This window comes from Pogona vitticeps, chromosome 6 (assembly GCF_051106095.1).
Source record: "Pogona vitticeps strain Pit_001003342236 chromosome 6, PviZW2.1, whole genome shotgun sequence".
Classification (NCBI taxonomy): Eukaryota; Metazoa; Chordata; class Lepidosauria; order Squamata; family Agamidae; genus Pogona; species Pogona vitticeps.
In genome coordinates this window covers 75,772,513-75,782,199 of record NC_135788.1, presented here as the reverse complement: position 1 = coordinate 75,782,199, position 9,687 = coordinate 75,772,513, and positions in this window count along the sequence as shown.

Here is a 9,687-nt window from a genome sequence, read left to right as displayed (position 1 = left end):
GTTAATGCCACATTAATCAAAAAACCTCAGTTGACTTGGACTGTGACTACATGGTCAAATACTGCAGGATTTGCTCTGCTTATAAAAAAGTGAATTCTAAGTATTTTTTATGGACCACATAATGTGAAGGATGATTGAAATGGCTTTTCACTTCCAGACCAACCTTTTTCCCCTTTGTCACTAGGGGGTTTCCACTTTTTCAAGCTGAATGATTCAGAGTTTTTTTTTTCTTCTGGGTAGTTGAGGTGTGATGTTCAGGACAATGGGAACACACTCCCACATTCTTTCCTCTTCCCTGATCATCCTCCATTTTATTTAAATTTTATTTTTGTTTCTTACATATATGAGATTAACACTCTATCACCTTATCACTGGGTCACCATCATCATTATTTCTTGTATTCACTCCATGAATGGACTGGCAAATGCAGGACTAGGGGAAAGAAGAGGCCCTGTGGGCCAGAATGTGAATCACATCTCATCCAATATGATTGGTGAACTTCTGAATCAATCCACAGCCCCTGCGTAAGCACTGACTGATTTCAAACGTAATATAGGCTGCAAATCAGATCGCAGCAATGTTGAGTTGCTCCAATTAGGATTTCCAGTGTAGTCACACCATAACTCAGTTTATTTTTAACTGGTAAGGTAAAGGTAAAGGTTCCCCTTGACAATTTTTTTCCAGTCGTGTTCGACTCTAGGGGGCGGTGCTCATCCCTGTTTCCAAGCCACAGAGCCAGCGTTTTGTCTGAAGACAATCTTCCGTAGTCACATGGCCAGTGCAACTTAGACACAGAACGCTGTTACCTTCCCACCGAGGTGGTCCCTATGTATCTACTTGCATTTGCATGCTTTCGAACCGCTAGGTTGGCAGGAGCTGGGACAAGCGACGGGAGCTCACTCCATCGCATAGATTCGATCTTATGACTGCTGGTCTTCTGATCCTGCAGCACAGGCTTCTGCAGTTTAGCCCACAGCGCCACCATGTCCCTTTTTAACTGGTAATCTCTACTAAAATGTACTAAGTGGTCTTAGCTGGCTAGTAGAAGTCAAACTCATCTTAAACAAAAAAGAGAAAATTGACTTCAGTTAATATTTCAAGAACCATGCAAAAAGAGTTGAAAAAATATTATTGCTTTTTGTACGGGAAACTTTTAGGTAAAACTGAATTAACTAATTAAACTTTTACAGAGGCTAAGTCCTAAAAATAAGTCACAAGAGCTACAGCAGAGCAGGGGAAACCTGGTATTCCACAATGTGTTTTGTCTTTGCTCCTATGGCTTAGGTCTCTGGCTGTGGAGCCAAAGGTTGGGAGTTCAAGTCCCCACGTTGCCTCCTTGAGATGAGCCGGACTTGATGATCCATAGGTCTCATTTAAGCTGTGTGGTTCTAAGGTTAAGGTTATTTATTATTGAAAGCATGTGTTCATTGTCTTTCTGCCACCAGGCTGCCCAAAGTATTTTTAATTATTTAAAAACTTTTTTTCAAAAGCAAATCCAAAATTATCCAAAAACCTGTTACAAAAGCCAAACCTAATGATCAAGGCCCTTTGGAACAAAACAATTTTAGCTGCCCATCAGAAACTCAGCAAGATTAGAGCCAGCTTGACTTACCTTGGGAAGAGTGCCACAGAAATAGAGAAACCCTCTCCTGTGTACCCATTTCAGGTAATACTCTAGAGATGTCTAGACATATCCTTTGTTTAGACATATGTCTAGCAGAGTGTGGATGGTTACTCTTCTCATACCCTTCCTTTTTGTTTAGATACACTGGCTTTCAGAAATGTACTTATGGTTCAACTTCTTCTATTTCTGGAATTGCTGTACAGTATACTGAATGTCCCTCAAAATAATCACCTTCAACCAGAGCAGTCACTCGTGGTTGTGTTACATTTTAAGAGTGAATCCCATGTGGTCAAAAACTTCAGGTTTTGTTGTTACTTTATCTTTTTTCATATCAATTTTGCCTGCAGATAAAGATAAAGTCAGTCATGCAAAAAGATGCATTAGGGAAGAGCATCAAAGTATATTCCAAGCAAAACATATATCATATTCTCCAAACAGAAGAGTGGCTCCTGCTAATATCAAGATCGATATATTTAATGTAGGTTGTTAACTCCAGAATGGCTAATCCAAAACATGTAGGTCACCACTGGTAGCCACAATTTGAAACAAAAAATACTGTTTCTGACAGAAAGAAAGGTGCACAAGTTTAAAAAACAACACAATAATTTTTCACCTTTGTGGAGAAACAGAATACTCAGTGGATCATGAAGCATATCTGCACAACATTGAATCTAGTATCAAAGCAATATAATATCTATGGAGCCCATCCAGCTAAATCTGGAAACTGTAATATACAAAGGGATTAGGATTTCTAACAAAGAACTGTCAGCACTTGTAGAAAATAATAATTCCTGAGATTCTTTTGGGGGACAGTGGTTAAAAATACCAAAATATATATCAAAGGGTTCTACAACAAAGTGTTGCAGGGTGAAGTTCTCCTATCCACTCTTCCAGTCAGTCATCCATGCCCTCTCTCTTCTTCCTCTGAAACAGATTTGCATTTCCTCATCTCTCCCAGTGACCAGCACTTCATGGCTACTGAGAATGTTTGGGCTTCTTTTGGCTGTTTTCAGGATCTCTGCTGTTTCAGGACCTTTTTCCCTAAGGTGGATCAATGCTCTACAGAAAGTGGAATTCTGCAACTGTGTTGATAACACAAGTGAAAAATGCTTGCATATATATATGCTTTTGTATAATGTTGTGCTTAAAAATTAGGTGGAGCATAGCCCTAAGTTCATATAATAATCATGTGCTGTCAATTCTGGCTTATGGTGACCTTTTTTCATAGTTTTCCATGTAGACAGTCACGAGAAGTAGTTTGCCATTCTCTTCTTCTGGGGACACCCTGGGACTGTGCAGCTTCCCCGGGATCACACAGGTTGTTTCTACTTGTACAGAATCAAACCCCCAACCTCTGGCCCTGTAGTCAGATGCTGAACTAACGCCTTATTTACAAGCCCCTAAAGATTTACTCCCTCACCTCAGTCTTTTCCTTTAAAACTCCACTGAAACGTAGATAATCCTCAGCATTGCCAATATCATAATCTATGGAAACCCAAGATTCTAAACCACCAAAATGTTCCTTATACAACACAAAACTGAAAACCACCAGTATCTCCCTCAGCTATTTGACACTTTTTACATACTTTATGAAATGTATTTATGCTGTTCTGTCACCGTAAAGGTTTACTAAAGGCAAAAGGCTTTGAATTTATATTTATATATATATATATGTATATATATATATATATATATATATATATATATATATATATATATATATATATATATATATATATATATATATATATATATATATATATATATATATATATATATATATATATATATATATATATATATATATATATATATATATATATATATATATATATATATATATATATATATATATATATATATATATTTATAAATGAACCATCTCAAGAAAGCTTGGAGCCAAAGTGCTATGACATTGCACAACAGCAAGTTTGTCAATACACAATGGTTTAAAACCAGTTTTTTAAAAGTGGAAAGAAAAATGAGTGTCTTCTTGTCATTGTGACTTGATATCCATATGAAATACCAGTGTGTATGCTCTTGTTGCCCTATGTTAATAGGCTTCTGAAGTTTGATTAGATTTGTAAATGGAAGGAGAATGTTTAGGACCACTCATTTCCAACAATGGAAGAGAACACATACATTTCAATCCTCTTCAATGTAAAACCTCCTATAAGTGATATATATGCATATTAAACAGATCTTTGGAATAGCCTCTCCTTGATATGTAGGACATCTTTTACATGGGAACCATATAAATTGTGCCCTTTAGTCTTTCCATGGGTAGGCCTTTTTGTTTAGGCAAGCTTTGGGCCAGTGATTGACTGTAAAGCAGGAGTCTTTAATTGAGGGGGGAGGCATGGTATTGTCGAGTTTTTACCTCTTTTAATATGATTTTAAATTATTCAAAATTGTGTGGTTTTTTAAACAATCTATGGTCGTTTTAATATCTTCAGTTGTTCTTAATACTGTAATTGCTTGCAATTTAGCTGCATTTGTCTTTTAAATATTTATAAACCACTTTGACTCCATTTCTGAGATGAGATACAAAGAAAATGAATGAATGGATAGACAGCTGAATGAACATTAAAAAATTGAATATCCTTCTGTCCCACAGTTTAAAATGGTACAAATGGACTAGCTTACAGTACTCACTAGTAATTTCATCTGGCAGTATAGCCATCAAGACATGGACAGGCATGTGTGAAATAGACTATTCTGTTGAACTGATGTAAGATAATGCATATTTGCAGTGCTTGTTCTGTAGTGGCCTCATTCAGACAGTCAAACCACTACTTCATGGGTTGCTCATCAAGAGATGAACATGGCTGTATTTATGTGTATATGTGAACTGACTCTCACGCTCACCAGAAAGCAATTGAAGCATTATGGCATTAGAGTAAGAACAGGAAGATATTCAAGGGTAACCTACTATGACTTGCTATTTGAATGCTTACTTACACATTCAATTTCAGCCATTATGCACACTGATTTATGTCTCTAGGCTATGTTTGCAATAGCCCATTTAATGTAGAAGTGTGACAACAATCTAAAAAAATGGCCTCATCTACTATCCATATTCTTATATTGAAAGAGCACTTATAGATGTTGTCTAAAGGCCTGGACATTATGTTTTTTATTCACAGTGATGCCTCCTTTGGCTATATTTTCTACCAGCTGGAATTTTGCAGACATCAGAACATGTACTGGGAGGAGAAAAATTAATGGGGGTGAAACAGTGATAAGTCACAATGTCTTATGCCTAATGAAACACGAAACTTGTTAATCTTTTATGTTCCATAAAATTGTTTGCAGCAACACACCCACCTGCTGGAATCCTGTCCTCGCCCACCCACAAACCACAGTTACTCCCAATCAGGTAATCAGTTATGTACCGTACAGCATACAGTACCACCTTGCCTCTACCCATGATTTACTTGTTTTCACCTGACTAAGATTATATTGCTACTATGTTTCCCCGAAAATAAGAGAGGGTCTTATATTAATTTTTGCTCCAAAAATACTTATTTTCAGGGGATTTTTTTTTCTATGTACAACATTTATTCAAATACAGTCATGTAATCTTCTTCCGGTTGCTGCACAATGGTGGAAGGTTGGGTTTCACTTCATTGAGGCTTATTTTTGGGGTACAGCTTATATTACGAGCATACTGAAGTCATGCTAGGGCTTATTTTCAGGTTAGGTCTTATTTTCAGGGAAACATGGTGTAGCTTTCCCCTTTATTGTGTCAATGGTTCATGTTTGTTATGTTAATTGTTCATGCATATTCATGTTGCTGAGATGAGGAGCCGAGAGAGATGTGATAAGAGGCAGAGGCTGAGAGAGGGTCAGTCAGTAGGAGTCAGAGAAGAGTATGAGTAGAGTGAGAGAGTGGAGACGGAAACAGAGTGTGGAGTTCGGGGAAATCTGAGAGGTGATTAGAGTTAGGAGTGTATTATCAAAGAGATTGTTGTTAATAATAAATTTACCTAAAGAAGATATTCATGAATCACTATCAATTTCTGTAATCAATAAACAAAAGTTATATTTAAGAGACTTTGAAGTGTGGACCTGAATCTTCATCTTCCTGAAGTAATGGGGATTTAGTGATCACCTGGTGGCAGTAGTGTAAAAGAGGGGATTGTTTGCCTTTGTGTGCTCTGAGCCTTGACGGTCAAGCAAGGGGCACGAGGGTGATTGCCACACAGGGTATCAGTTACTTGCCGTCAAAATAGGAAAATTTCATGCACTTTTGTCAACAGTGCTAATTAATTCTCATTGGAATCCAGAGTGACTCAAATTCTGGAAAGTCCAACATAATTATGGGTTTTGTAAATCCTATTTCATTCTTGACCATCTGTTCTCCATTCTTCAACTTCCGTGGATAGCACCATACAGAAAAGTGACATCCATAAGAAGATATATGTATTCCTAACAAAGGGTGTCTACAAACCAAGTCTATGAACAGGGAAATCAAGCTTGACATAACCACCTACCTTAAGAACATGTCGCATACATAACTCTATACCTAGCACTCATTAAGAGAACACCTAAAAATAGTATGTGTTCTGTGACAAAATGCATTTGCCAACATTTGTTATCACACCGATTAGGAGCTTCCTCACTGAATGTTTCTCCCTCCTGAGTCCTGTTTCAGTTGCTGAAGTTGGCTACTATTGTGGCACATCTCCACCTATCCCTTGCTGTTTGGATCAGTCAATCTTTGTTACTGCCTAGCCAGACTCTGTTGTTACTTGTTGAAGAAATCTGTCTTCTATTTCTTCCATGTTTACCCTTAATCTTTGCTTCAATGATTTTTTTATATATTAAACAGTTGACCAAAATATCAGAGCTTGTGTTTCTTGATAATCAACCCTATTTTTATTTCCTATCCAATAACATATCCCTTTTTTTTTATTCTGTTAGTCCAAGAGATACAAAGGATTCTTTTGTATCTATATTTTGAAAACATTTATTCTATTGAGCATCTCCTTCTCACATCTCACAAAACTCACATCCTTATAGGAGAACTGGACATATTTAACACTTCAACCTCCTCAGTCACAAACATACACTAAACATACACATTTTATGGTTGTTAATTAAACCCACAAGATAACATATAGATCAAGTAGACCAATTTGTTTATCTATATGTACTGAATGTACACGACAGCAAATCTGCGCCTGCTGCCACTTGACATGAGAATCAACACTCATGCTCACATCCCCAGAATCTTTTTGAGTCAACCATGATACATTTCCACTCATTCTGTGAATTCTTCTGAAGCTGAGAATTCACTCACTGTATTTGTTATAACTAAAATTCAATCACTAGCAGCCTCTTTGGAATATGGAAATGGAATTCCCCATGCAGTTGCCAAAAATCAGCCCATAGAACATTACAGGGCTTTATGCATGCATAAAGCAGGTAGTAGAGACCTCCTTGAGCAAGATCACTAAAAGTACAACTTACTCAAGCAGAATAAACTAAAAGGATATTGGCCAATGAATCGTGTATTTTGGGCATTTTATTATATGGTATTCAGAACCCTGGCAATATATGCAAAATAATTTAAGTGTTGGGAGACAAATTCGGCCAAATATGGAACTTCCAAGAAATTCCTGACTTGTGCGACTGATAATTTTCTCCTATAAAAAGTCGAGGAAGAAACCAGAGGGATAGCTATTCCAGACTGGATCCTAACCAATAATGACTTGATGGAAGGAGTGGCAGCAAGAGGAGAGTGACCATGTTCTACTTGAGTTCTTGATTGCAAATGAAACAAAAGCAGAGTGTAGCTGTATGTATACACTGGCCTTTAGGAAAACCAATTTTAATAAACTCAGAACAACGATATGTAAGGTAACGTGGCAATAAATCATAACACGGAAAGGAGACCAAGATGGATGGGAGTTTCTAAAAAACGAAATTCAAAAGGCACAACTGCAAACAATTCCAGCAAGGTGGGAGTAGATGGAACACAGCAAAAAAGACCAATGTGGGTGCACAAAAAGCTCAGAGAGGACCTGAAAACAAACAAAACCTTATTTCTTTGTTCCCCCAAAAAAGTTAAATATGGGAAAGTTATCAATGAATCTATCCTCTCTTACTGTAACATAAATCAAAAATATATGCATTCACATAACAAAAACATTTCTACCTGTCTCTAAGGCCCATTGTGAACAATATGACATCAATAGTGCATGTATATTCACAACACAAATAAGGAAGAAGGAAGGGAACTACTACAAAATCCAAATGTTAACTGAAATACCTTAAAGCACCCAACTGCAAAATGGATGAGTTGGTGAGGGAGACATAGCAAAACAAATATGCTTTAAAAATTCAACAGAAGCTGTAAGCTTCAACAGCGTTCCTTCCCCAACTCCTTAAACAAGCAACAAAGAATACCTGAATTTGCTTGGGGGAAAAACTAAAAAAGCTAAGAAGCAGCCTAACAGGGATATGCAGGAGGATACATTTAGAGATTGTGGGAAGGTCAGTTACCATGCCCCATCCCTGAATCCAGACCACAAATGATATGTCAGGAATATTTCTCTTTATTTCAGCTCCCTGCTTAAATCATCATAGGCATCCTTCAGTCTTGAGAGACTATGGTAATGTGCTCTGTGTGGAGTACTTGGAACAGCGTCGTGTTTTGACGCTGAATGCGAATCTGGAGTGTCCTCTCCAGGGCATGAAGCCTGGGTAAAATAATATGGAGGATAGGCTGTTACCCAACCAGCAAATCCCCCCTCTCCACATCACTGAAATAGTCCAATGGAAAGGTAAGAACCAATACAACTGGTTTCAGCGATGTCGCAGGTGTTGACAGAATGACACAAACTGCCTCCGGGACTCCGGCTCTGGATTTTGCCTTGAGGTTAACTCCTGAAGCCTTTTGTGGATATAGCCACAAGGCAGTGGAGGTTTGAAGTCAGAGTTTTCCTTCTCCTAGATGGGCTGCCTTCCAGGGCTGAACAAGTCCCACCTACCCGGCCTGTTTCCTCATGGCATGGACGGCGATGGTGGCACCTCAGTGGGGGTTTGAAATTGGAGTATTCCTTCTCCTAGATGGACTGCCTTCCAGGGCTAACGAGTCCCACCTACCTGGCCTGTTCCCTCATGGCATGGACGGTGATCAGTATAATCAGCAACCAAACAGGACAGAGCGAATTCATGGGTAAGGAAATAAAATCATTCTGTCCCCCACCAGCTTCTCTTGTGATTGAGCTTGTTGGGATTGTGAGCTGTTACTATTTTAAATTTTATATAAAAGGTCTGTTGCAATTTTACTATACTGTGATCAGAAACCATTCAGTACGGCTCCATCCTACATATTAACCTCCTGGATTAATAAAACAAAACTGTATGTGTGAGAGCAAGACTTTGCCTTGTGTTGGTAACATCACTATAATTATTATGAGGCATTTAAAAATCAAGAGCATTTTATAATTCATTCCTAAATATGATCTATATTTGATCTTTAAAACTTATTTTAGACAATACCGTTTCCCCTAAAATAAGACCTAACCTGAAAATAAGCCCTACTACAGTGGGGTCTCTACTTAAGAACGTCCCTACTTAAGAACAATTCCACTTAAGAACAGCTCCATTTGCTAAATTTTGCTTCTACTTGAGAACAAAAATCCAGATAAGAACAGGAAAAAAAAACTTTCCTGCTCTTTTTTTAACCTTAGGTCATCTTAGGTTAAAAAAAAGTTCTCCCCCTAGTGGTAGAGTACGTATTAACCAGCTTTGCATTAGTTCCTATGGGAACTAATGCTTCAATGTACGAACGCACCTCTACATAAAAAAAACAGCCAGAACGGATTAATTGGTTTTCAGTCCATTGCTTCAAAATTAGCTTCATCAGAAGTGCTTTTAACACTGTTCCCTGACCTAAGGGGGAAAAAAGAAAAAAATCCCCCTCTAGTGGTAGAAGGCGGAATAGCAGCTTCCCATTAGTTTCTATGGACGGAAAAGAGCAGATACGGATTAAATGGTTTTCAATGCATTCCTATGGGAAATGCAGATTCTACATAAGAACTTTTCCACTT